Here is a 21878-nt window from a genome sequence, read left to right as displayed (position 1 = left end):
CTTAAAAAATAAAATACTTATAGCATCCTTTTTATATCATTCGCATTAGGTTTTAAAACCAGAATAACTCTTAGCTCATTCATTGAGTCTGGGAGTCTCTTATTTTGTTCATTTCTAGAAAATTTTATCTAATATGGAAATTATACCACCTTGTAGGTTGTGAGTCTTTTCCAGGAAAATCTGCACTAGTGCCAATAATAGGAACAAATTTTAATCACTATTGCAAGTTTTTCCAATAGCATGGTCTATCCCAATGTTTTGGCTCTATTTGAGTTAATGTTAACAAAAAAAAACTTATTCAATCTAGGTTTTCAAATTGCTTATATAAAGCTATTCATAGAATTCTTTTATCTTTTTAATTGCTTTAATTTCTGTGGTTATTTTTCGTTGCTCATGTTCTCTAATGTTCTATGAAACTTGTCAAGAGGATATCTTTTAATAATTATTTTTAAAACACTAGGTTCTGGTTTCTAACATCTTTTTGAAAGTTTTCTTTTTATCTTTTATATTTAGTAATTTCTACTTTCTTTGAGTTTATTTTGCTGTAATAACTTCTTGAGGTTAGCACATTTCATTCATTTTCATAATAAGTGTATTTAAGACTAAAATCTCTGTAGTTTCTTGTTGACGGCTTCTCACAGGTCTTATGCTTCCCTTGTCATTTATTTTCAAGTTATTATAGAACTGCTTTAGTGGGACCAAGACCTAGATCTCCTTCCAGTACTGATGCCACCACTGTGACCCCGGAGTCCTCACTGCACCTCACCTGGGCTACCTAGAGCTTCAGTTCACCCCAGACAGGAGCACCCCTTGCCAAAGTGGCATTTGCCTCCTTCTACCACCTTTACTGCTAGGTCTATTTTCCCTGACCCAAAAGAAAAGCTGCCTTTTGCTCCCAAATTGTCACAGAGATTCTATATATAACAATAGCTTGGTTTGTTTTTGTTTTACTCAAGTGCCACTTAACCCCTAGAACTCAAGTGTGTACACACGACCACTGGATCGGTGTTACACTCTATAATGCTTTAGAGTCACCCCTCGCATCTGATGCCAAGGCCTAACTACATTTTAGACCAAGCCACTTCTCTTCCTTGCAGAAGGAGATTAAGACAGACCTCCCAAATTCCTGATGCAAAGAGATCCCTGATTTCTACCCCATTCCCTGTCAGCGGTGGGTGCTCAAGGACTTCTCAATCCAAATGGATATACAGCTCAGATAAACCAAGATCTTCCCTATAAAATATAGACTACATTTAATCTCCTGGAAAATTAGCAAAGAAAATGTATAATAAGTAATAATCCTATTTGATAAGCATTCAGTAGAAATTTGCATAGAGCAGGGACCTGATGGAGCACAAAGCAGTGATTCATTTGTGAGGCTGGCTGATGTCATAAACCAGAAGAGGCAAGTAGGAGAAGTTTATGGGCAGTAGCAGTTCCCTCCGAGTAAATTATGGCTGTGTATTCATTCTGGGACATTTACTACTTTCTCCCATAAATACAATTAATGTGCTGAATTTATTTTCAAAGCACAAAGCAGAGTTATAACTTATCTTAAAGTTTTTCAGTAGAAAAAGCATATAAAACAAATTCAAAGGAAATTCTTTGGGACTGGCTTATTGAAGAATTTAGCCAACATCTTCATTTTCCTTTCGGAGACTGTAGCACACATAAGAATTTCCTTTCAGGATGTGGCACATTTTCAAAAGCAATAGACAGAAACTAGATGCTCAATTACTGCTTTCTCTTAACTTTATCATTCCTGCCTCTCTCCAAAAATCTGAATTTGATTTAAACATGGTGCTCTTACTTTTTGAAGGAACTTGTCATCATGAATAAAACGTGCTTACAAGTAACCAGAAGCCATCCAGATTTACTTAGTTTTCAATTATTTAAAAATACAGTTAAAAGGCAACATTCACAGATGTTTACCTGAAGCCCACAGGAATTTCCCATGTCCTTTTATAACTTTAGATATCCACCAATGTGCATAATTTCACACTAACTTTATATTCCATGGTCTTAAAAAAGATGAAGACACTGACTTTCATTGATTGAAAAGCTAAAAATACAGTGAAAGGAATTTTTTTTTTTTTTTTTTACAGATCCAATCTCCCTTTCCCAACACACACTCTCTTCGCTTTGTCTTTCCCACAATCTCAGTATTCATTCCATAGTGTTCCATTGAGAAGGGGAAACACTGTGCAGGTGGGGAATGGGTCCATCAGGCAGGCAATGGAGCATGTAGGCAGGCCACAGACCAAGTACTTAAGCATCCAGACAAAACCACATGGCCATAAATTACTGTCACTACTTTCCAAAAGTTCCCTGGATTGTACAGGATTGCCCATGCAATCATAATTACAAAGCAAGCTGTAGTAATCATTAAACAAACTCTGTGACTTCTGCAGTTTTAAGCAGAATGCTTGTTTTGCTATCTGATGCTCACGTACAATATAGAATTACAAGTGGGAGGTAATAGCTCACATTCGATCCTTATGACTCAGAGAATTATGCTCTCTCTGGACAATCACTCTTCTCACCAACAATGACACTCTGCATACTCATATTTCACCAAAGTGTTGAAACAAGCAAGCAGTAAAGATAGCTTTGAGGGCCATCTAACAAAACTCCTCAGGGAATTCAGCAAGAAATTCCCAAATTTGAGTTACCGTAGGATGAAGTTTTTTCACTTGGCACACCACTTACAGATGTTTTACTTTCTTGATCTTCATGAAGCAAAGTCAAATTTGGAAACTGGCATTAATGGATGCTTTATCATGTGGCAGGGTGCAAAGACTTCATCCATTATCTTCTTCTAGCATGCACAACAATCCTCCATATAAAATAGCTTAATTGCTTCCATTTTGCAGCAGAGGACACAGGCTCAGAGGAGTCAGTGATTTACCATTTGTTCATCACTGGTTCATGTTAGCACCATGACTGGACAAAAGAACAATCTGCTCGTGAAGGCAACACTACTTCCACTGCCCTGTGCTGATGCTAAAAAAGCTGGGAGAGCTTTTCTAAAGTAAATAAAATGCCACCCAACATGCTATCCAGCCTTTTTTTTTTTTTTTTTAAGACTTCACTTTAAAGATGAGTCAGTTTACACAGATCCAATAAAACTACAACTGTTACCACAAACAAAAGCCAATCAATCCAACCGGCACCTGGAAGATCCCAGGTGAAGACGTTTACCACAGGCAGAGGCAAAACTGTGCTCTAAACATGATATTTACTTACACAGCTCTATTAAGTCCTAATTTGCAAAGCACTGTTAGGCCTTGGTGAGACAAAGATGAATAGGTCATGGCCTCTTCAGTCTTTGAGCTGAGAGGATAGTCAGGAAGATCATGAATACACAAAAGAACCAAGGCAGAGGAAAAACTACAATTAGTGTAGCTCTTATTTCTCAAGAAAGATAAAGGCCTGCCCTAACTTTGTTCCCAACCCACCCTCGCTCCTGTCCCTGCCCACCCCCCACATCCACCCCTGCCCCCTCGGCAGCAATTCCAAATTCACATGGTGGAGAAACCCAAGAAGTAGTGTCTTGTAAATCCCAGTTGGAAAAATAACTTTTGGTTTTCCTGAAATATAAATGTAGTCACTCTCAGCCCCTGCATAAGACCTTACTTGATGATGGGATTCATGGATGCTGGGCCAGCCTGCCCTTTCACCAGCACTATGTGCTTCCACTCCTGCAATACTGGACCTTGTGCAGTTTTTGGAGCACATCTACAGACTGCTCTCTCTACCTGCATGCCCTCCTAGATGCTTCTTGTCCTAATGTTTAAAAATTCAGCTCAGGCATCTCCAGTTTTAGCAAGACTCTTCTAATTCCACCAAGAGGGTATTAGTGCACCTGTGTGATTTCATTCCTGATTTTATTCAGAAAACACTGAGGATTCAGCAGTGAAAAAGACAGCTTCTTCCCTCAATGAGTTTAGATCACAAATAAATGGACAGGATAATCTCAGATATTGGTGAGCACTATGAGAAAAATAAAACATGAAGGCAAAACCGTAAGTTAATAACACAGGAGGCTATATGGGAGAGTGAGCAGATAGTGGTAGCGTGCTTTACCTGGAGCTCCACTCAGGGAACTGACAAATGAGCTGAGCTGTGAGCTACAAGAGACTTCCAAAAAAATGAGGATTGAGGTAGTTTCCAGGCAATAACAAAAACAAGTTTGAGTGCCATATCACAGCACTTCCCAAACAGCACTCTAATTACCTCCAAGCTGCAATCTGAATTTTCTGAGGGCAAGGTCCATGTCTTATTCAACTGTGCATCACCAGCATATACCTCAGGACCTGGCAAATGGACATGCAATAAGTGCTGAATGAAAGACGACAAAAATATTCCCAGCCTTACAGAAAAAAGAAAAGAAAGAAAAGAAAAAAGAAAAGAAAAGAAAAGAAAAGAAAAGAAAAGAAAAGAAAAGAAAAGAAAAGAAAAGAAAAGAAAAGAAAAAAAAAGAAAGAACATGGTGTCTTTATACACAGAACACTGAACAGCATAATGGACAAACAATACTCTGATTCTGCAAATCCAAGAGCGTGGTGTCCTGGAAGAGCAGGTACTCTAAATGGCTTTGGGTGTGCCAAGTTAGACACACTCATCCTACACTTATCCAATTGTGCCTACTGATGTGCACTGAGGGTTTGAAAACCTTCCAGAAGGGGAAAAAGCCTTCCACCAGAAAACTTTCTGGAAGGGAAAAAAGCAAGCCTTCCACAAACAGCACCAATGTTCAAACACATCAACTGGTCTAATGAGCCAGAAGGGGCTGAGCCCAAGCCAGACTATAGACAAGGACTATGAGAGCACTGAAAAAGAACTTGCTCAAAGGGCGAAAGAAATCCGGCTCTTAGTCTCCAGCCAAGGCAGGCATGTCCAGGGAAGTGGTGGTTCCTGGCCATGAAAACCTGTCTTCAGCCAACAACTCTAGAGACACTCCAGAGAAAGGGTCATACACATGAGCTAAAAGTACACTTACTGAACTTCACATTTTGTGACCAAAACGCCCCACGGTGGCAAACCCTAACAGCATAATTTAGAAGAATAAAACATTCTCTCTACATTTATGAGAGCTGACTAAACTGCTATAGTATTATAAAGATTGAGAACAGTATTGGGCACAATGACACCCTACGGGAACCCAAAGTAGCATAGTTGGTGAGAACTGAGCTCCAGAGCCACAGTGGTATTTCTGCCATGGAGACAGTGGCTGGGGGAATCTGGCTTTCTGGGTGCCCCAGTAAGCAAAAAAAAAAAAAAAAAAACAAAAAAACAAAAAACAGGGATCCCTGGGTGGTGCAGCGGTTTGGCGCCTGCCTTTGGCCCAGGGCGCGGTCCTGGATATCCGGGATCGAGTCCCACGTCGGGCTCCCGGTGCATGGAGCCTGCTTCTCCCTCTGCCTGTGTCTCTGCCTCTCTCTCTCTCACTGTGTGCCTATCATAAATAAATAAAAGTTAAAAAAAAAAATTAAAAAAAAACAAACAAACAAACAAAAAAAACATTGGATTTGTAAAGATACATTAAGTGTCCTAAAAAACCCTAGAAATCTTGGAGACAGGAAACTGTACAAAATATGTATTTAATATCCAAGTATGTGGATATTTGTGAAGGTTGAAGACAATGTTAAGTCACTGTTCTGTAAGGGAAGTTGTTGGAGGCAGATACAGTTTAATACAAGTTAATAATCTAGTTATTTCTAGACTGTAACATAGACTAGTTATTTCTTGTGGTCTGGCTTACTATAGAGTTGAAATTTAAAGACTCTTCTGGTTCAAATGATTAGTACCTAAGCAAATATTTCTTAGATGATAAGCATGTAAAAACATACCTACCTAAATCATGGAATTTTTTCAAAATGTTTCCTTAGTTCTCCTCCTGCCTATAATACCCACCCCCCATGATTCCAATATACTTCATCTCCCAAAGAGCTGAGATGGGATATGTGTCTCTTTTTGTAAAATCCCCCTAGATGATTATAATTATACCTTCTCCCTACCCAAGGCTATCTATCTTCTGAATTGAAAATGCCCTAATCGCTCTGTAATCAGCTGTCTCAGTCTAAGCTTCGACTAGAACCATATAGTAAGTCGGTGTTAGTACTACATGTAGGTTCCCAAAAGGTAGAAAAATTGACCATTATACTTCTGGCTGCAGGTAACAAAAAACAATGGAAAATACCTTATAGGGCAGCCTGGGTGGCTCAGCAGTTTAAGCGCTGCCTTCAGCCCAGGGCGTGATTCTGGAGTCCCGGGATTGAGTCCTACATCGGGCTCCCTACATGGAGCCTGTTTCTCCCTCTGCCTCTCTGCCTCTCTGCCTCTCTCTCTCTCTCTCTCTCTCTCTCTCTCTGTCTCTCATGGATAAATAAATAAAATCTTTTAAAAAATAAAAAAAGAAAATACCTTATAATCCAAGGGGTATATATTATTGCACACAAAAATAGATCTGAAGATAGGGTGGCTCTAGGGCAATATCAATAATAAAGGTTCCTTACCTTCTCATCAATGCCATCCACAGCACATCAGCTTGTCCTCTTGGGCTGGGCACCCCATGGTCTCAAGATGGCTGTGATAGTTCCAGGTACCAATGGCAAACATAATACCGTCCAGAGTTAGAAACGGTGTTTCTTCCTGTAAACTTCCTTTGTAAAAATATAAGGCAAAGTTTTCAACAAACCTCAGCTACATTCGCCTATCTCATCGCCAGCATTTTATCAAGAGCACAGCACCAATCACTGGCAAGGGGCTAACCCTGTGACCAGCTCAACAAATCCTGACTGCTCATTAGAATCAGGAGGAAGCCCACCTCCAGAGGTCAAGTTTTAATTAAATGGGGTGGGACCTGAACACTAAAGAGGTTTAAGTTCCCCCTAGGTGATCCTTATTTGTAGTTAAGGCTATATCAATCACGATTTACCCCAGCACTGATGCATGTAATGCCTCAAACACCTGCCCACACAGAGAACATAATTGAATAAAAGCAGGGTTGTGTTAAGAAAGAGGGAGAAGGAAATGGATACTAGGCAGACCACAAAATATACCACAGGTATTCTGAGTTGTTCCTTGAAAGAAGGTCCCTGAGAGAGCTGAGTGGTCGATCTGAATTCCAAAGGAAAAAACAAAACAACAATAACAAAAAACAACCTTCTTCATTCAAATTCATATTTTAAAAAACATGTCCCATAACTGAAAGATAAAACATTTTCAAATGACTACAGTCTCCTCTATGAAGCTCTCTTCCAAATACAAATGTTCTAACCTCCCCCTCCTAAACATAAACTTTGAAATAGAAATGTTTGCTACCTGCTTCTGGCAACCTTAGGGATGACCTTATGACTAGCATCCTGGTGACCTCTAGAGGGAGCTCCAGCTTGCTCTTGGCTCCCCTGTGAAGCCAGGGAAGGGCAGATGCTAAAAGGGATAGGCACTGAAGCAGGGGGAAGGATGTTGAACTTGGCGTGCTCACATTAAGAGTTTAAGCTCTAGGCCCAGTTGGAAGCAGTTTCTCTTCCTTTGCAAACCTCCTCAGAATTGTTTCTTGAAAACTGTCTTTTCCTGAAAAATTGGTGGGAAGAAGTCCAGATCTAGAAAATGTGCACAATTTCTGGAGAGAAGGGACTTTGGGGCTCCATCATTGATTATACTTTCCTCCAGTCCACCTTCTCTTGACATTAAAAATGAGAAGCTGGCGTGAACTGAGATTTGGGTGAGGGTTTACAAAGAAATGGGCTGAAAATATTCTCCTCTTCCTCACTCTCTGGTTTTTAGTTGTGATACTGAGGCTGCCTTGAAGCTAATAAAGTCCTCATGGGAACCATGATTTAGGTCAGCTCATTAGAGCTAAAGATTGACACTGGTATTTGGAGCCAAAGCCACCATTCCCTACCTGGCCTGGTCACCTGGGCCAATTTCTTACTCAGGAATCACTTGTGGAATTAACCAAATTTTGGCATTAAGACAAGATAATGTCTGGGATCCCAGACAGAAACCAGCCCTTTTGAGTCTTCATCTCAACACAGCACATGCTACGACTTAGGTTGAAGATGAAGAGAGAAAAAGAAGAGCAACGGATTCTCAGGTTAAATAGTGGTTGTGTGTACTGGCTTAGAAGCAGAGAGACATGAATTCGTGCCCCAGATCCAGTACGTACTTAACTCCTGCTCTTGGACAAGATGCTTAGAATCTCCAAGCTTTAGTTTCCTCGGCTATGCAATAAGGATAGTGACAGTAGCCTCAAATGTTACAATGAGGCCAATTTAAATCAGCTGTTCTCAAATGGACCCCCAAAAGTATCACCTAGAGGGAACAGTGAACTACAGGTTCTGATTCCCCTAGAAGTCTGAGAAAAAGGAGGGCCCTAGGACTTACAAGTTGCTAGATGAGGCTGATGCTGCTGGCCTAGAAACCAGACTTTGAGAATCAGTGATTGAGATATATAATCAGGGGGGCACCTGGGTGGCTCAGGTCATGATCCCAGAGCCCCAAGACCAAGCCCTGCGTCGGACTCCCTGCTTGGTGGGGAGTCTGCTTTTCCCTCTCCCTCTGCCTGCCCCTCCCTCTGCTTGTACTTCCCCCCCCCCTTTCTTTTTGTCAAATAAATAGATAAAATCTTTAATATATATATAATTGAGCTCCTTAGCACAATTCTTGGGAAACCGCAAACAAGCAGTAAACATGTTTTAGCTATTATTTTTAAGTTACATTTTGGATTTATTTTTAATGAAAAAAAGTATGCTCTAAAGTTTTTAAGATGAAGCATCTGTTATACCATCTCTAATGCTGGCAGAGTTTGTCCTGGTGTTAATTATCTTTCATAATGTAATTAAAGCTCCACATCAAGGCACGTAAGAGGTTTTCACGGTATGATTATTGTCCTATTCCATGTTTATTTGCTGCTATGACTAAATTGCTGAAGCTATATACCCAGAAAATCCTAACTTGAGTGTCTCCTCATTCTGATTATTCTTGTATTATGAAATCCAAACTTTCACTAAATTGTTGGCTAACAGTGGCAGATCGCTGAGTACTTGGGTTCTTCCTACCCGCCTCACAAGATGACAGGGTATTATCTGAAGAATCCTGCGAAACCGCACAGACTGCAAAAACTGGGCTGAAATGAATCATATCATCTTGGCTGTTCAATCATACCCGATTCCTCAGAGTTAAGTGAATTACTCTTCAAGATTAATAACAAGTTCCAAATTATACTTGTACAAGCTTCAAACACTTTCACATTCAGTATTTTATCTGATCTACACAGCCTCACGGCGGCAATTTAATCGTCACCGTAGCCATCCCTCAGAGGAGGAAATGAAGACTGGGAGCGCTTGTAATTGTACAAAGTCTCCTTCACTATCAGTCGCAGAACCTAGACTGGAACTTAGATCTCTAGAAGCCAAGAACTACATACACCATGCTCTCAGAATGTTTTCAGAACATTTAAACATCAAACCTAAGATGCTTTTTGAGTATTCACATTTTTTCACTTGACAGTGCAGTGAAAACTGAAAAACTTGTCCACTATGAGAAATGGTAATATAGAGACAAAAAAGAAAAAAAAATGAAAAACACATCTAATCTTACTCAAAAAGGACCACTGTAACATCTTGCTGTGCAACTCTCTAAGCTTACCTTTCTAGGACACTGCAAATCAAACCCTGATGCTTTTGAAGCTGCTGTTTTCATTTACTGGCATATCATGATCATCTTTCCATGCTGATTTTTTTTTTTTTTTTTTTTACAACATAGTGATCCATTGTTTGAAATCACTATAGTTTGCCTAACCAAAAGAGTGTTAGGTGATTTCCAACTTTTGCTTTTTCAAAGAGCAGTCTGTTGAATATTCTTGGAGCTCAATCTTTCCCACATCCTTAGTTATGTCCTTGGGAACAACTCCCAAAAGTGGAATTACTACGTCAAAAAGCATGCACATTTTCAGTCTTTTAATATACATTGCCAAATTGACCTTGAGAAAGGTTCTACTAAATTACTTGCCATTCCTCAGCTCCTGGGCATGCCACTTCCTTCTTTTATTGGTATTACATATCATTTATTTGGCTACTGGTAGATTTCCCCTGCCCAAAGCATCCTGTGTTCTGTACTTTCACAAAAGAAGCCTTAAAGAGCTCAATAAAAGCACCTGAAAATCTCTTCTCATGGACATGTTTTGAGGATTGGAAAAAAAAAAATTGGTAGAGGTCTTGCCTCAAAATACCTTCCACCTCCCCATTCTACCCATGACAGCCAACCTTTATTGTGGGCCACGCATTATTCTAAATTTTTTATGTGTGCCAAATCCATAATCTCTCACTACCTTTCTAAAAGGAGATGCTATTATATCATCCCCTTTTTACAGATGAAGAAATGGAAACCTATCTCTGCCCAAGATCACAAGGGAAATAGCAAAACTGATATTTGAACTCAGGTAGTCAGTCATTCAAGTAAGAAAAAGTAAATAAAAAATGGAGAGGCAAATAAGAAGGCAGTATACGAAGAGAAACAAGAGGTGGTGTTCCCAAATGCAGAATGGACAGCCCTAAGATTGTCACAGAAGACAATAAAATATGAACATGTTTTGGATCTTTCACTCCTACTAAAATACAAAAGAAGTTAAACTAACAGAATCCAAAGTGGAACTAGAAGCACTGCCCAGCCAATTTCTGAAGTACCATTTCATGGGCCTTGGAAGGAAGAAACCCAGGCCCAATGAAACGCAAGGCCTCCACATCAAAGTGAATTATTTCAGAAGCCTCAGCCTGTAAACAGAGCTATTCCATCTCTGCCTCCACCAATTTATGGCTCAAAGTGGGCAAACTAAATCATTAAAAGCTCTGATAGAACAAACCTATTTTCTTGACCTATCATGTTTTCAGGTCAGGAAATAGAACAGAATAAGGCATGATAATTTAAAAAGAAGAAAAAGTCAGACAAGCTATTATGTCTATATCCAAATTCTGGAGGAGACTGCATAAAACTGCTCATTAATTCTGGTACAGAATGAATATAAACTGCACTAATCCAAATGTTGCTAACCTTTGGGAACTTCGATGCATTTTGGAATAGTAGTGCTTCTTGAAAGAAAATATATAAATGTGTCCCTGTGTTGATATTCTATTGAGTTGTGTACTACTGAAGATGTGGCATAAACTCATAGTATGATTCATTAAAGCAAGTGAGACGATTATCAGCCCTTCACAAGAAGAGCTTTGTCCAGAAACAGCAGATGCTGGACATCTTCCCTTTGTCATGCATGGCTTGACTCCGCTAGCCCTCACCCAGTCTCAACATACTTTTTTCCTAAAGCACTATTTGCTACTGTCTTGTTTTTTTGTTTTTGTTGGTTGATTGTTTGTGTTTCTTGGGGTCTGGGGTAGGGGGCTTTTTTGATCCATGCCTTCTAAATTGGAAATCATCTTGTACCACTTCCTAAAATCACAGTATCACAGCAACTAGATCTGTGGAAGTCTAGTAAGGCAAGGAGTAAAGTCAGGGTACAGAGGTAAAAACAAGACACTAACATTGTTTTTTGCTTGTTTTATTATTCCCAACTTAAATATGCCTCGAGTTTCCCAGATGCATATCTCTTCGCCCTAGAATTAACTAAAGAAGTCAGAAAGAAGGTAACACAACTGATAGAACTGCTTGTCCTAATGGCTTCATTCTGATGTAAGAGAGACTCAAGTGTGTACGCTTCTACTGTCAATAAACATGTTGCATGCAAGCAGAGATTCCTTTGGGCAAGAAGTAATCGGTCTTCTCCTCCCTGAAGGAGATAGTCATTCTACTTTTTCTTCTTGTTGCAATCTCATTTCTTTGTCCTCAGTCTAATTCTAACATAGCCTATTTTAAATTCATGGTTTAATTTTCCTATCATATTTTCAAGAGCCAGTAAAATTCTGAAGCAGACAGAAAATGTAAACCAGATGTTTAAGGCTACAGGCAACAGCATAGAGTACACTCAATTTTTGCTGTAATTTCTTTCTTTTTCTTTCTTTCTCTTTCTTTCTTTCTTTCTTTCTTTCTTTCTTTCTTTCTTTCTTTCTTTCTTTCTTTCTTTCTCTATTTTTTTTTTTTGGAAGTAGCCACAGATAAATAACCAACTCAAACAATAGCAATGGAAATGATGGAAGAGATGCTGGAATAGTGTATTCAAATGCAATATCCTTCATTTCTTCCTTTTAGTTGAAAAATTATTCCAGCTGGTTTTATCATGAAACTTTGCCCCAAAGGAGCAAAGAAGTAAAAGCTAAAACCTCACATAAACTCTTCTAGAATAGCTGGAAAAATGCCTTCAAATAAAAAATAACCGAATATTGGAAACGTGCTAAAGTGTTGTGGTAAAATACTGTGTGCCCATTGTAAGCTTTCCAAAGTAATTACACTTTGTTCAATACAAGCCCATCAATCTCCAGGATCATATTATTTGTTGTTCTCACCAAAATCCCTAAATAAAAATGAAATATACTATGACTACTATCTCTTCATGAAAACATTTCCTTTGAAGACTAATCCTTCAGAGATACCTCTACAGTTGATGAACCAAGTTTCATTCATGTTTGACTTGGCCCAGATTATAGGCTTCTTTAGTCTCTTTGAAACATCTAAGAGCTTAGTTATGGAATACGGTAAGACTTTACTAATTCAGATTATTTGTGGGGAGGCTAGTATGTTTAAGTGATAAAGTTTTCACTAAAATTTAGTTGTGTTGTCATGAGACTATATGCATGAATAGTCACTGCCATATCAAAGTACTGCCAATTTGACCTTATGCAAGTATTTTATTGGGTACAATAACATCCCTTTCTTAGCTATTACTTTTTATTAAAGACTAAGATCTGTTCTTCTACCTGAGTAACATAGATAGTCATGACTTTATACATAGAAGATTAAAAAATGAAAGCATATAATGACATGGCCTTTAAAAAAGCTAATGTATTTTCCTAACCACAAATGCCATAGCGTATTTACAGTTGTCCCCTCTTTAACGCTAGCTGCCTGGAGAGCATAATTTGGAAATAAATACTTATAAGATGATCCCCCTACCTCTTTGATGAGAAAGCTTTACATGGTATGCAAGCAAGGGCCTTGTATCGCCAACCTCATTATTACACTAATTGGGAAGAGGGCTATAACCTAGGTAATATTAGAATTCCAAAAGAGTGAAAACCTTGAGAAGCAGTCAAAAATTGAAAGTGAATTTTAATTTTCATGAGCAAGTTTTATATATATCAAGCATATTCACAAACCAACTTTGAGCCAAAAATATAATTTTTTAAGCATGTTAAAGTACAATATTAAGTCATGCGCTGCCCACAAGCAAAAAATGGAGACACAATTTTCACATCTATTTTGTAAAGCTAAAGTGGCTACTTGAAACCAAGATCTTTTGGAATGAATGAAAAATCAACCTAGTGAGGTTCTTCAAATCCATTAGCACAGTATGATCTATAATAGAGAACAAGTTACTGCCTATGAGAAATATAAGTGATTACTGACCACCTAGAAGAGAAATCAACACCACTCGCTCAGGTTACATCCATTTCTTTGCAGTTATCATATTATGAGGATGTCTGAAAAACTGCATATACCATTCAGCTGAAAGAATTTCAAGCTGCCTAAGTTTCTCTGATTGGAGAATCTCTCAACAGTGTTTTCCATACAGTGCCTTTCACTTGAACAACAGGAGACTTAAATTCCCCAGGGAATCATACTACGCTGATGCTTCTCCTTGAATACACATCAAATTTCCATTTCTTATTTGAAAAGCCATTTGAAGAAAAATTACATACATTTTTGAGAAAAGAAGAGCTTGATCAAATTTTTTCAATGTGTCCTTGAATGAAAACAAAAAACTAAGAGCAATACTTATTGATAAATATATCTATGGCGGAAATAAAGAGAAACCTTCCAATGTCTTAAGAGAAACCTTGCCCTTTCAAAAAGACCCAAGCCAGGCATCAAAGAATCAGATTCAACTGGCTGAAGGGATATTTATTTGTGTTCTGAGACAGCCAGAAACTTATTCTATTCTGGAACAATTTTATAGCTAACTAAAACTTTTTCAACCTGATTCACATTATCTTTGCCCCAGTACTTTAACTTTATTTTTTCCTTGTCACTGGCCAAAGTTCAATCATTTATTGCCTTCAGAAGAACTCAGAACATGCAACTGAGGTCCATTTTGGGAAAGAAATTGCAAGGTAAGGGAGTCAGGAGAAAACAGAAAAAAATCTCACCATTTTGGCTTCTTCCTCCTGGAACCTTATAACTTCTAAGTTAGAAACCACAAACCTACATATGGGTATAATTGGCTCTTCTCTAAAGCATTGTTTACCTTACTAAGCATATGACCCAGAAAATTATTGCCAAAGATTTTAACTCCAGAAAATGGAAAAACTGTTGAAAAGGGAATGAGTTTAACATAAAATATATACAACTTCTCCCCCAGGAGATACATTTTTATGAAGAAACAGCAAACTGTGCTTATATATAGCAAATCCTTATTTACTCAGCATTAACAGGAAATCTGTCCCGTTTCTCACAACCAAAGCTTTTGGCACTTAAAAATATTACACCTTTTATTTTGAGACCCAGATTTTATTTTGTTTTGTTTTTCTCAAGATCCTTGGTATTACTTGTTCTACCGTGATATACTTACCAATGAAGAGTGTTTATACCCACAGAATGTAACATTGTTGTTTTAATGACCTTTGTTTCTAATCTTTTTATCATCACCATAACAGCCAAGCTGTCATCTCTCCCTCACTATATAGGCGAGCACCTAACAAACTCTGTAAGTATCTAAAGAGTACCACTTTCTAATTTGTTACTGTGATCTGCTGTATTTCCAGAAACCAAATAAACAAGCTTATTAAAATTTCCTCAAAGAGGAACTCAAAGAGTTAAAAATAGAGCTACCCTACAACCCAGCAGTTTGCACTACTGGGGATTTACCCCAAAGATACAGATACAGTGAAATGGTAGGACACCTGCACCACAATGTTTATAGCAGCAATGTCCATAATAGCCAAACTGTGGAAGGAACCTTGGTGTCCATTGAAAGATGAATGGAGGGATCCCTGGGTGGCGCAGCGGTTTGGCGCCTGCCTTTGGCCCAGGGCGCGATCCTGGAGACCCGGGATCGAATCCCACATCGGGCTCCCGGTGCTTGGAGCCTGCTTCTCCCTCTGCCTGTGTCTCTGCCTCTCTCTCTCTCTCCGTGTGACTATCATGAATAAATAAATTTAAAAAGAAAAAAATGTTAAAAAAAAAAAAAAAAAAGAAAGATGAATGGATAAAGAAGATGTGGTATATATATTCAATGGAATATTACTCAGCCATTAGAAATGACGAATACCCACCTTTTGCTTCAACATGGATGTAACTGGAGGGTATTATGCTGAGTGACATAAGTCAATCAGAGGACAATAATCATATGGTTTCACCCATATGGGGAATATTAAAAATAGTGAAATGGATTATAGGGGAAAGGAGAGAAAATGAGTGGGAAAAATTTGAGAGGGTGACCAAACATGAGAGACTCCTAACTCTGGGAAATGAACAAGGGGTAGTGGAAGGGGAGATGGGCAGGGGGATGGGGTGACTAGGTGACAGGCACTGAGGGGGGCACTTGATGGGATGAGCACTGGGTGTTATACTATATGTTGGCAAATTGAACTCCAATTATACACACACACACACACACACAAATATATAAATTATAAATAAATTATTAAATAAATAAATAAATAAATAAATAAATAAATAAATAAATGCTAGGTGAGGAATTTTTTGGTTAGCAAAGACCATAATATCTGGCTACTCAGAAGCCTTTCCAAGTCTTACTGTTAGCATATTGACTATTTCCTGAGTGGTAGAATGTGCTGCTTACCTTTCATATAAGTGAGGTGTTGTGTGGTATACGTGTTTGTGGGTTGTGTTGTTACCCAAAACAAATTTCACCATTCTAATAATTTTTAGTCTTAAACAAATTGAGCAGTGGATCTTTCTAATCACAGACTGCACATGTATTTCAGACTTCAATGACCTTCTATCAACAAACTAAATTAACTTAAGACAGAACATATGTAACGGGGATGAGGGAATGCTTTCACACATTTGGAAGAAGCCAAGGTCAATGTTTGGCTTCTGGTCATATACTAGATTGATGTGTGTAATCTTGCACAAGTTGAGAGCACAAACACACTCATGCCACATGCATGCACTCACTCATGCACACATTGACCCTCAGAGGCCTGTGTGGTTTGTTATTCTAGTAACTAAATCCAGTTCCCTTTCCTAACCTGAGTACACTCAAGGCTGAGTCTCTCTACTTTCCACGTTATACACACGATATGTTGTATAGAGAGTGCTTTGTTCTTGGATATTATTATGAAAAGCAAAAGATTCCTGGGACTGACAAAGAGATGATGCTCTCACAGCATCTGTCAAATGAAGAAAGCAAAAAGAGAGCACTGTTTTAGAAATGACATATTCTATTTTGAAGAAAATTTGTAATCTCACTCTAACAATCTACTCTTTTTTACTCGACTCCTAGAAATGGCTCCTTTTTCACATTTCTGCCTCTCCTTCCTCTATTTTTAATTATTATTATTATTATTTTTATTCTTCAACCATCAGAGCATTCTGCTCTCTCCAGCCAATACTGAAAGTAATTTCAGGCAATGGCATGATTCGAGGCTGCATCATTACTCTAGAGAAAAATGAAAAGCATTACATTGGCCATTATCATCATGCCAAAAAGGGAAAAAGCACACTTAAATAACTGCTGAGTTAAGCCCTAATCTTCATTGCCTAGACAGTTGCTATCCAAGCAAAGATTCTGTCATCGACTTATCTTCAAATATATATTAAAAGCTTAGTTTCATTTTCATTTCCGAAGATTATATCTAATCAGTAACCATCCTGGAGCACAGAGTAAAAATATAAAACCTCTTATCTTACATGCTAATCATAAGGCTGGGATGATCTCCACCTATTCCAAACTACTGCTAAGTATCTCTGAGATGAGGAGGAGCCATTAAGTCTACAGTGAGAGTATGAATTGATGAGGAACCTCTAAAATACTTGGGAACATTTATAACTAACTCAGAGCTGCTTATCCATTTTAATATTGTTGTAGATGTCAATTAGTCCCATGCCCTAAGAGATTTAATGTTCACACAAAGACATTTCTCCCCGCACTCACATTTCTATCCCTTCACTTATTAGGTAATTTGACTAAGACTTAAGAAACTAAATTTGAGGGCTTAACTTTGAAACCTGAATTTGGAGAATATCAGTTTTCCTTAATGCTTCATTCATTGCCTAAACACTGACTAGTACAAAGCACACAGACTCAACAAATGACGTTAAAATCTTATTGATTCTGCAGTAGGATGCAGAAATAATCCAAAAATGGGGTTACCTTTGGGAAAAGTTTTAAAATAGGTGATTTGTTTTTGTAACCTTCTCTTCTCACCTCATTTCCTCATTATGTTTCTTTACATTTACTCACTCTTTCTTCACCAAACATTCTTAGGGAAGCCTTGTATTTTACCTAAAGCTTCTATTCAATATTTAATTTCTTTAGACCCAAATGTTACATTCTTCATCAACTTAAACAGCAGAAAGAAGTTGGGGCACCCAGGTGCCTCAGTTGGTTAAGTGGCCAACTCTTGATTTCCATGGGTCATGTTCTCAGGGTTCCGGGATCAAGTGCTTCACTGGGCTCTATACTCAGGAGGAAATAGGATTGAGGATTTCTTTTGCTCTCCCTCTGCCCTTCCCCACACTCATGTGCATTTGTACTCTCTCCCTCTCTAAGTAAATAATTTTCTTTAAAGGATCTGTAGAAAGAAGGAAGGAAGGGAGGGAGAGCATGAGGCAGATAATTGCCCAAACTCAATCTGATTTCCCAGCCCAGAATACTTAGAATACTTAGTTCTTAGACCCTTTCTTCCAATTCAGCAGCAAGATATGTAGAGAATAAAAGGAATTGTATATTAAGAAAGTAGAAGTATAGAGAAAATATATTTTGAGATACTCTCTTTCTCTATTCCTTTTGGTTCCAAAGAAATAGAAGAGAGAGTCATGATTTCATGACTGAGTTTATTTTGTAAGCAGAAGTTTAGAACTAAAAGGGACCAGCTCACATCTCCTTGGGGCTAATTAGTCCATTTGGTTTCCATTTATATGTGATCATCATTCATCATATTCTTCATTTATTTTGGTTCAGATTCCTCTACTGTGACTGTATATTTCCTCTTTCTATTTTACAAAGAGCCTTCTTTTTCCATGAGAAAAAACTAGCCATACTCCAGGCCATGCTGAGGCCCTCTTCCAAATTCTGCTCTCTATGGCCAAGCCCCATCAATATCCCCCAGTGAAGGTCCACCTGTACTGCCTTGATCTGACAATGATTGAGTGGCCATTTAAACATCCAAGGCCTATTCATATTATTTTCCCCTTCCCCACTTTCCTTCCTTCAGAGTTGTTTTGAGCCAAGAAAGAAGCTTCTAATATAGCTTATCATCTTAACATACCTTGTGGAACTGAAGAAATCACACAGTATGCTCCAGCACCTCAGAAATAGAAATTATCAAGTTTTGAGATAATACATTTAATAATCACCATAGCTTCAATTAAGGACATCCACTAATAGAGGCATTTCTTTCTGCTTAATCATCTTTTCTTTGCATTAGTAAGTTATTTCTGGCAGGAAACCCAAGATTATTAAGCTGCTGCACTCCCCTACTTCATTTATAAGTATTTCCACCTGGACTGGATTTGTGAAGATTCAAAAAAAAAAAAAAAAAAAACACACAAAATATCTTGCCTCTCAACAAAATATTTGGACCCTGGAATGAACTGAAGCTCTGAACAGAGAGAAAATGACAGCATCAGCTCAATATTTTTAGGGATGTGTTCATTTTAATCTCTCTAAGTCTAGTTACCAAAAACACCTTGGGAGCCAGTCCACCAGCCTCCATAACAGCAGTGCAACTTAAAACTGTCTTCACTGAATCTCATGTCACTCTGCTTCAACATAATAAGATAAAAGGCTAAACCAACTCATCTCTCAATTCCAAAGAAGAAAAATTATTTTTCAGAGCTATGTTCTTAACTTATCTAAGAAATTACTGCAGCCTTTTGTAATGTTTTCTCCCATAGCTAATAATTCTGGATATTCATTAGTGGTAGTATTGTCGATGATTGCTAATGAAGAAGAGATTTAGTTTCTTACATCTTCTACTTGTGCTGCATTATAAAATATTACTTGAGGGTTTGAAGTGTTTCTTAAATCCTAAAATTAGAAATCAATCTGATTTAAATGAAGAATGCTTCTGTTTAGTTCAACAATAATTCTTTGTATTAAAACATATTTCTATTAGTGTAGTAATAGAAACTTTGATATGAAGATTAATCCTTAATCCTTAAAATAGATTAATCCCAATCCTTAAAATAGAAAGCATATGCAAAAGAGGATGCTATTTACAACCACAATCTTCTATATCTCTGAACAATGCTGAAATAGTACAAGAGAAAGAAACTAGATTAATATGGCTGCCACTCAAATTCGGTAGGATATATACTTAGCTAGATATTTAAGTAAGTTTATCTTAAATTATATCCATAACATCATTGCTAAACAAGAAATAAGGTCAATAGAGAATTGGAAATTTGGATGAATCTGTGAAAAACAGAAGCCAAGATAAGATTAATAAAGGAAACCACAGATCAAACACACACAGGCATGGACTGCTGCAGAGGTGAGGGTGTCTCTAAGGTTATCCAGACTTGTTTTCAGCAATTCATGAGAGGCCCCAGGGCAATTACTGGAAATGAGAAATTGCATTAGAAGCAAATATGCCCCTTGGCTCCTCTTTCCTTCAATGCTGAGCAAGTGGCTACAGCAGAACATATCCATGAAGGAAAACAGGAAGGACAGAAGTGTTAACACCTAGTTTTAAACTACAGAAGGCAAGCTATGGGTAAAACCCACCCATTGAAACTCTAACCCTTCCACCCCCTTCCACACAAAATAGTATTCACCATGGACAACCTCTGGTTATCAGAACAGCCTCCGGCGACAGGGGAATAGAGATTCTGAGATACAAAGATGAACAGATGATTGAAAATCACATGTGGTTCAGGAAAAACACCACCATGAAAAACAGGCACAAATAACAAAAGAACACAACCCCAGAAAATCAGAGATACAATAACAAACAGAAGAAACTTTAAAATAACTACAACTGATAACTTCAAAGAAAGTTGAAAAGATAAACAATTAGAGATCATAAATGTTTAAAATATTTCAAAAGTGAAATGAGCAAAAGGACTAATAATAGAAGGTAACAAAACCATGGAACTAGAAAGTAAACTATAAAAGAAAAGCTAGGAAAGATGAGAATAAAATAAGAAATCAGAGAGGCTAGATACAAGTAAACAAGAAATTTCTAAATATATCCGAAAGACCTGGTGAAACAGGTCTTCAGTTTAACATGGACCATGAAGTACCAACCAAGATGCAAACTGCCCCACCCTCCCAAAATATCATCCAGTAATTTCAAAGCACAATAAAAACCAACAGGTCAACTTTTACTAAGGAAAGATTTTACCTTTCTTAGAAATCTATACTATTCTTAGAAATCAACAAATCATGTATATTTTTTAAAGTGAATTATAAAAGATTTAGATTAACGAACAAGCTTAATTCAGGAGAGATATATAGAACACTCTCTTGAATATACTTAAAGGAACATATACTCAAAACTTCAAAAGAAATCAACAAAATTTCACTTACTTCCTGAAATTTTCAATAATTGCTGATGGTCCAATGCTACACCCCTCAAAACCAGAAAACCCACCTTAAAATACAGAAATAAATAAAACATAAAAAATTTAAAACATAATTACCATAATCCTAGAGGATATGAAAACATCAACAAAAACCTCTTAAATTCAACATGTGAATAGTTTCTTTAGGGAAAACACACACTGGTTATCTTTTCCAAACATTTCTTACAGAATGCAATGCTCTCTTTGTCATGTTTCTGTTTCCTATACCAAAAGGGAATATTGGCACAAACAAAAATCCCACATAGAAACAAAATATTTTTGATAAAGCAAGCCACTTAAAGAACAACCAGGCTCTCTGGCAAGAACAGAAATACAATAAAGGCTGATGATACCACTGATGAGACAGGTACAATTTATAGCCACAAACTGCCTTGGCAACACTAATCTGCACTCTCTTCCCCTACAGCAGATTTTGAAGTGGTTAGATCTTATCAATATTCCAGTTGTGCAAATTCCTATTGAAGCCAGTTATTAAAGGAGAAATTCACAGAGGCAGTCTGGCAATCAACAAGCCCAGGACTCCACTCCAGCTTTTTATATTAGGTCTTCCTGGTTGGGTTTCCTTCTCCAGGCTCCCGTGAAGGAAATGTTTTTTAAGCCTTATAGAGCTTCTGCATTGTAGGAGACAGAAACCTTAAAATTTATGCACTACTGGAATGATCTAGCAGCAAGTTCACTGATTTTAGGTCAGTACGAAGGAGAAGGACTGGGACTCACACCTGAGGCAGCCAGAAGCGGTTGTCTGCTTTCCAAATGTCCAAGTTCCTTGGTTCCAGTCTACCAGCTTGCCCTGAAGAATTACAGGTGAAGCATTTCTCCCTAAATCCAGTTTGCAAAACAGTAGCCACACCTATACAGATTGGTCAAAGAGAAATGAGTGGCGTGTGGGAAAACCATACTTTGCATGTAGTGATATCTTTTCTCACAAACACATAGGTTACTTGCTGACAAATTCTCAGTAACTTGAAAACAAGACACCCATGAAAGTGTTT

The 21878-nt window shown here is 37.9% G+C and overlaps 1 long non-coding RNA gene across 11 annotated transcripts in view; it reads right to left on the bottom strand.

Moving 5' to 3' along the window:
- The window catches only part of LOC112661066 (uncharacterized), a 122238-nt gene that overhangs the window by 91016 nt on the left and 9344 nt on the right, over window positions 1-21878 (bottom strand). For 4 of the 11 annotated variants that reach the window (XR_007405136.1, XR_007405135.1, XR_007405138.1 and 1 more), the window contains 3 exons: window positions 21606-21736; window positions 6519-6665; window positions 4237-5458 (listed from right to left, as the gene is read on the bottom strand). The exons of 1 other annotated variant lie outside the window; for it this stretch is intronic. This is a non-coding gene — a long non-coding RNA (uncharacterized LOC112661066). The remainder of the gene's footprint in view (window positions 1-4236; window positions 5459-6518; window positions 6666-21605; window positions 21737-21878) is intronic. 6 more of the 11 variants (XR_007405139.1, XR_007405143.1, XR_007405147.1 and 3 more) reach the window with 4 other exon arrangements.

The sequence above is a fragment of the Canis lupus genome, chromosome 23 (genome assembly GCF_003254725.2).
Source record: "Canis lupus dingo isolate Sandy chromosome 23, ASM325472v2, whole genome shotgun sequence".
NCBI lineage: Eukaryota > Metazoa > Chordata > Mammalia > Carnivora > Canidae > Canis > Canis lupus.
Note: the sequence above shows the minus strand (reverse complement) of the source record. Positions and strands in the feature narration are given on the sequence as shown.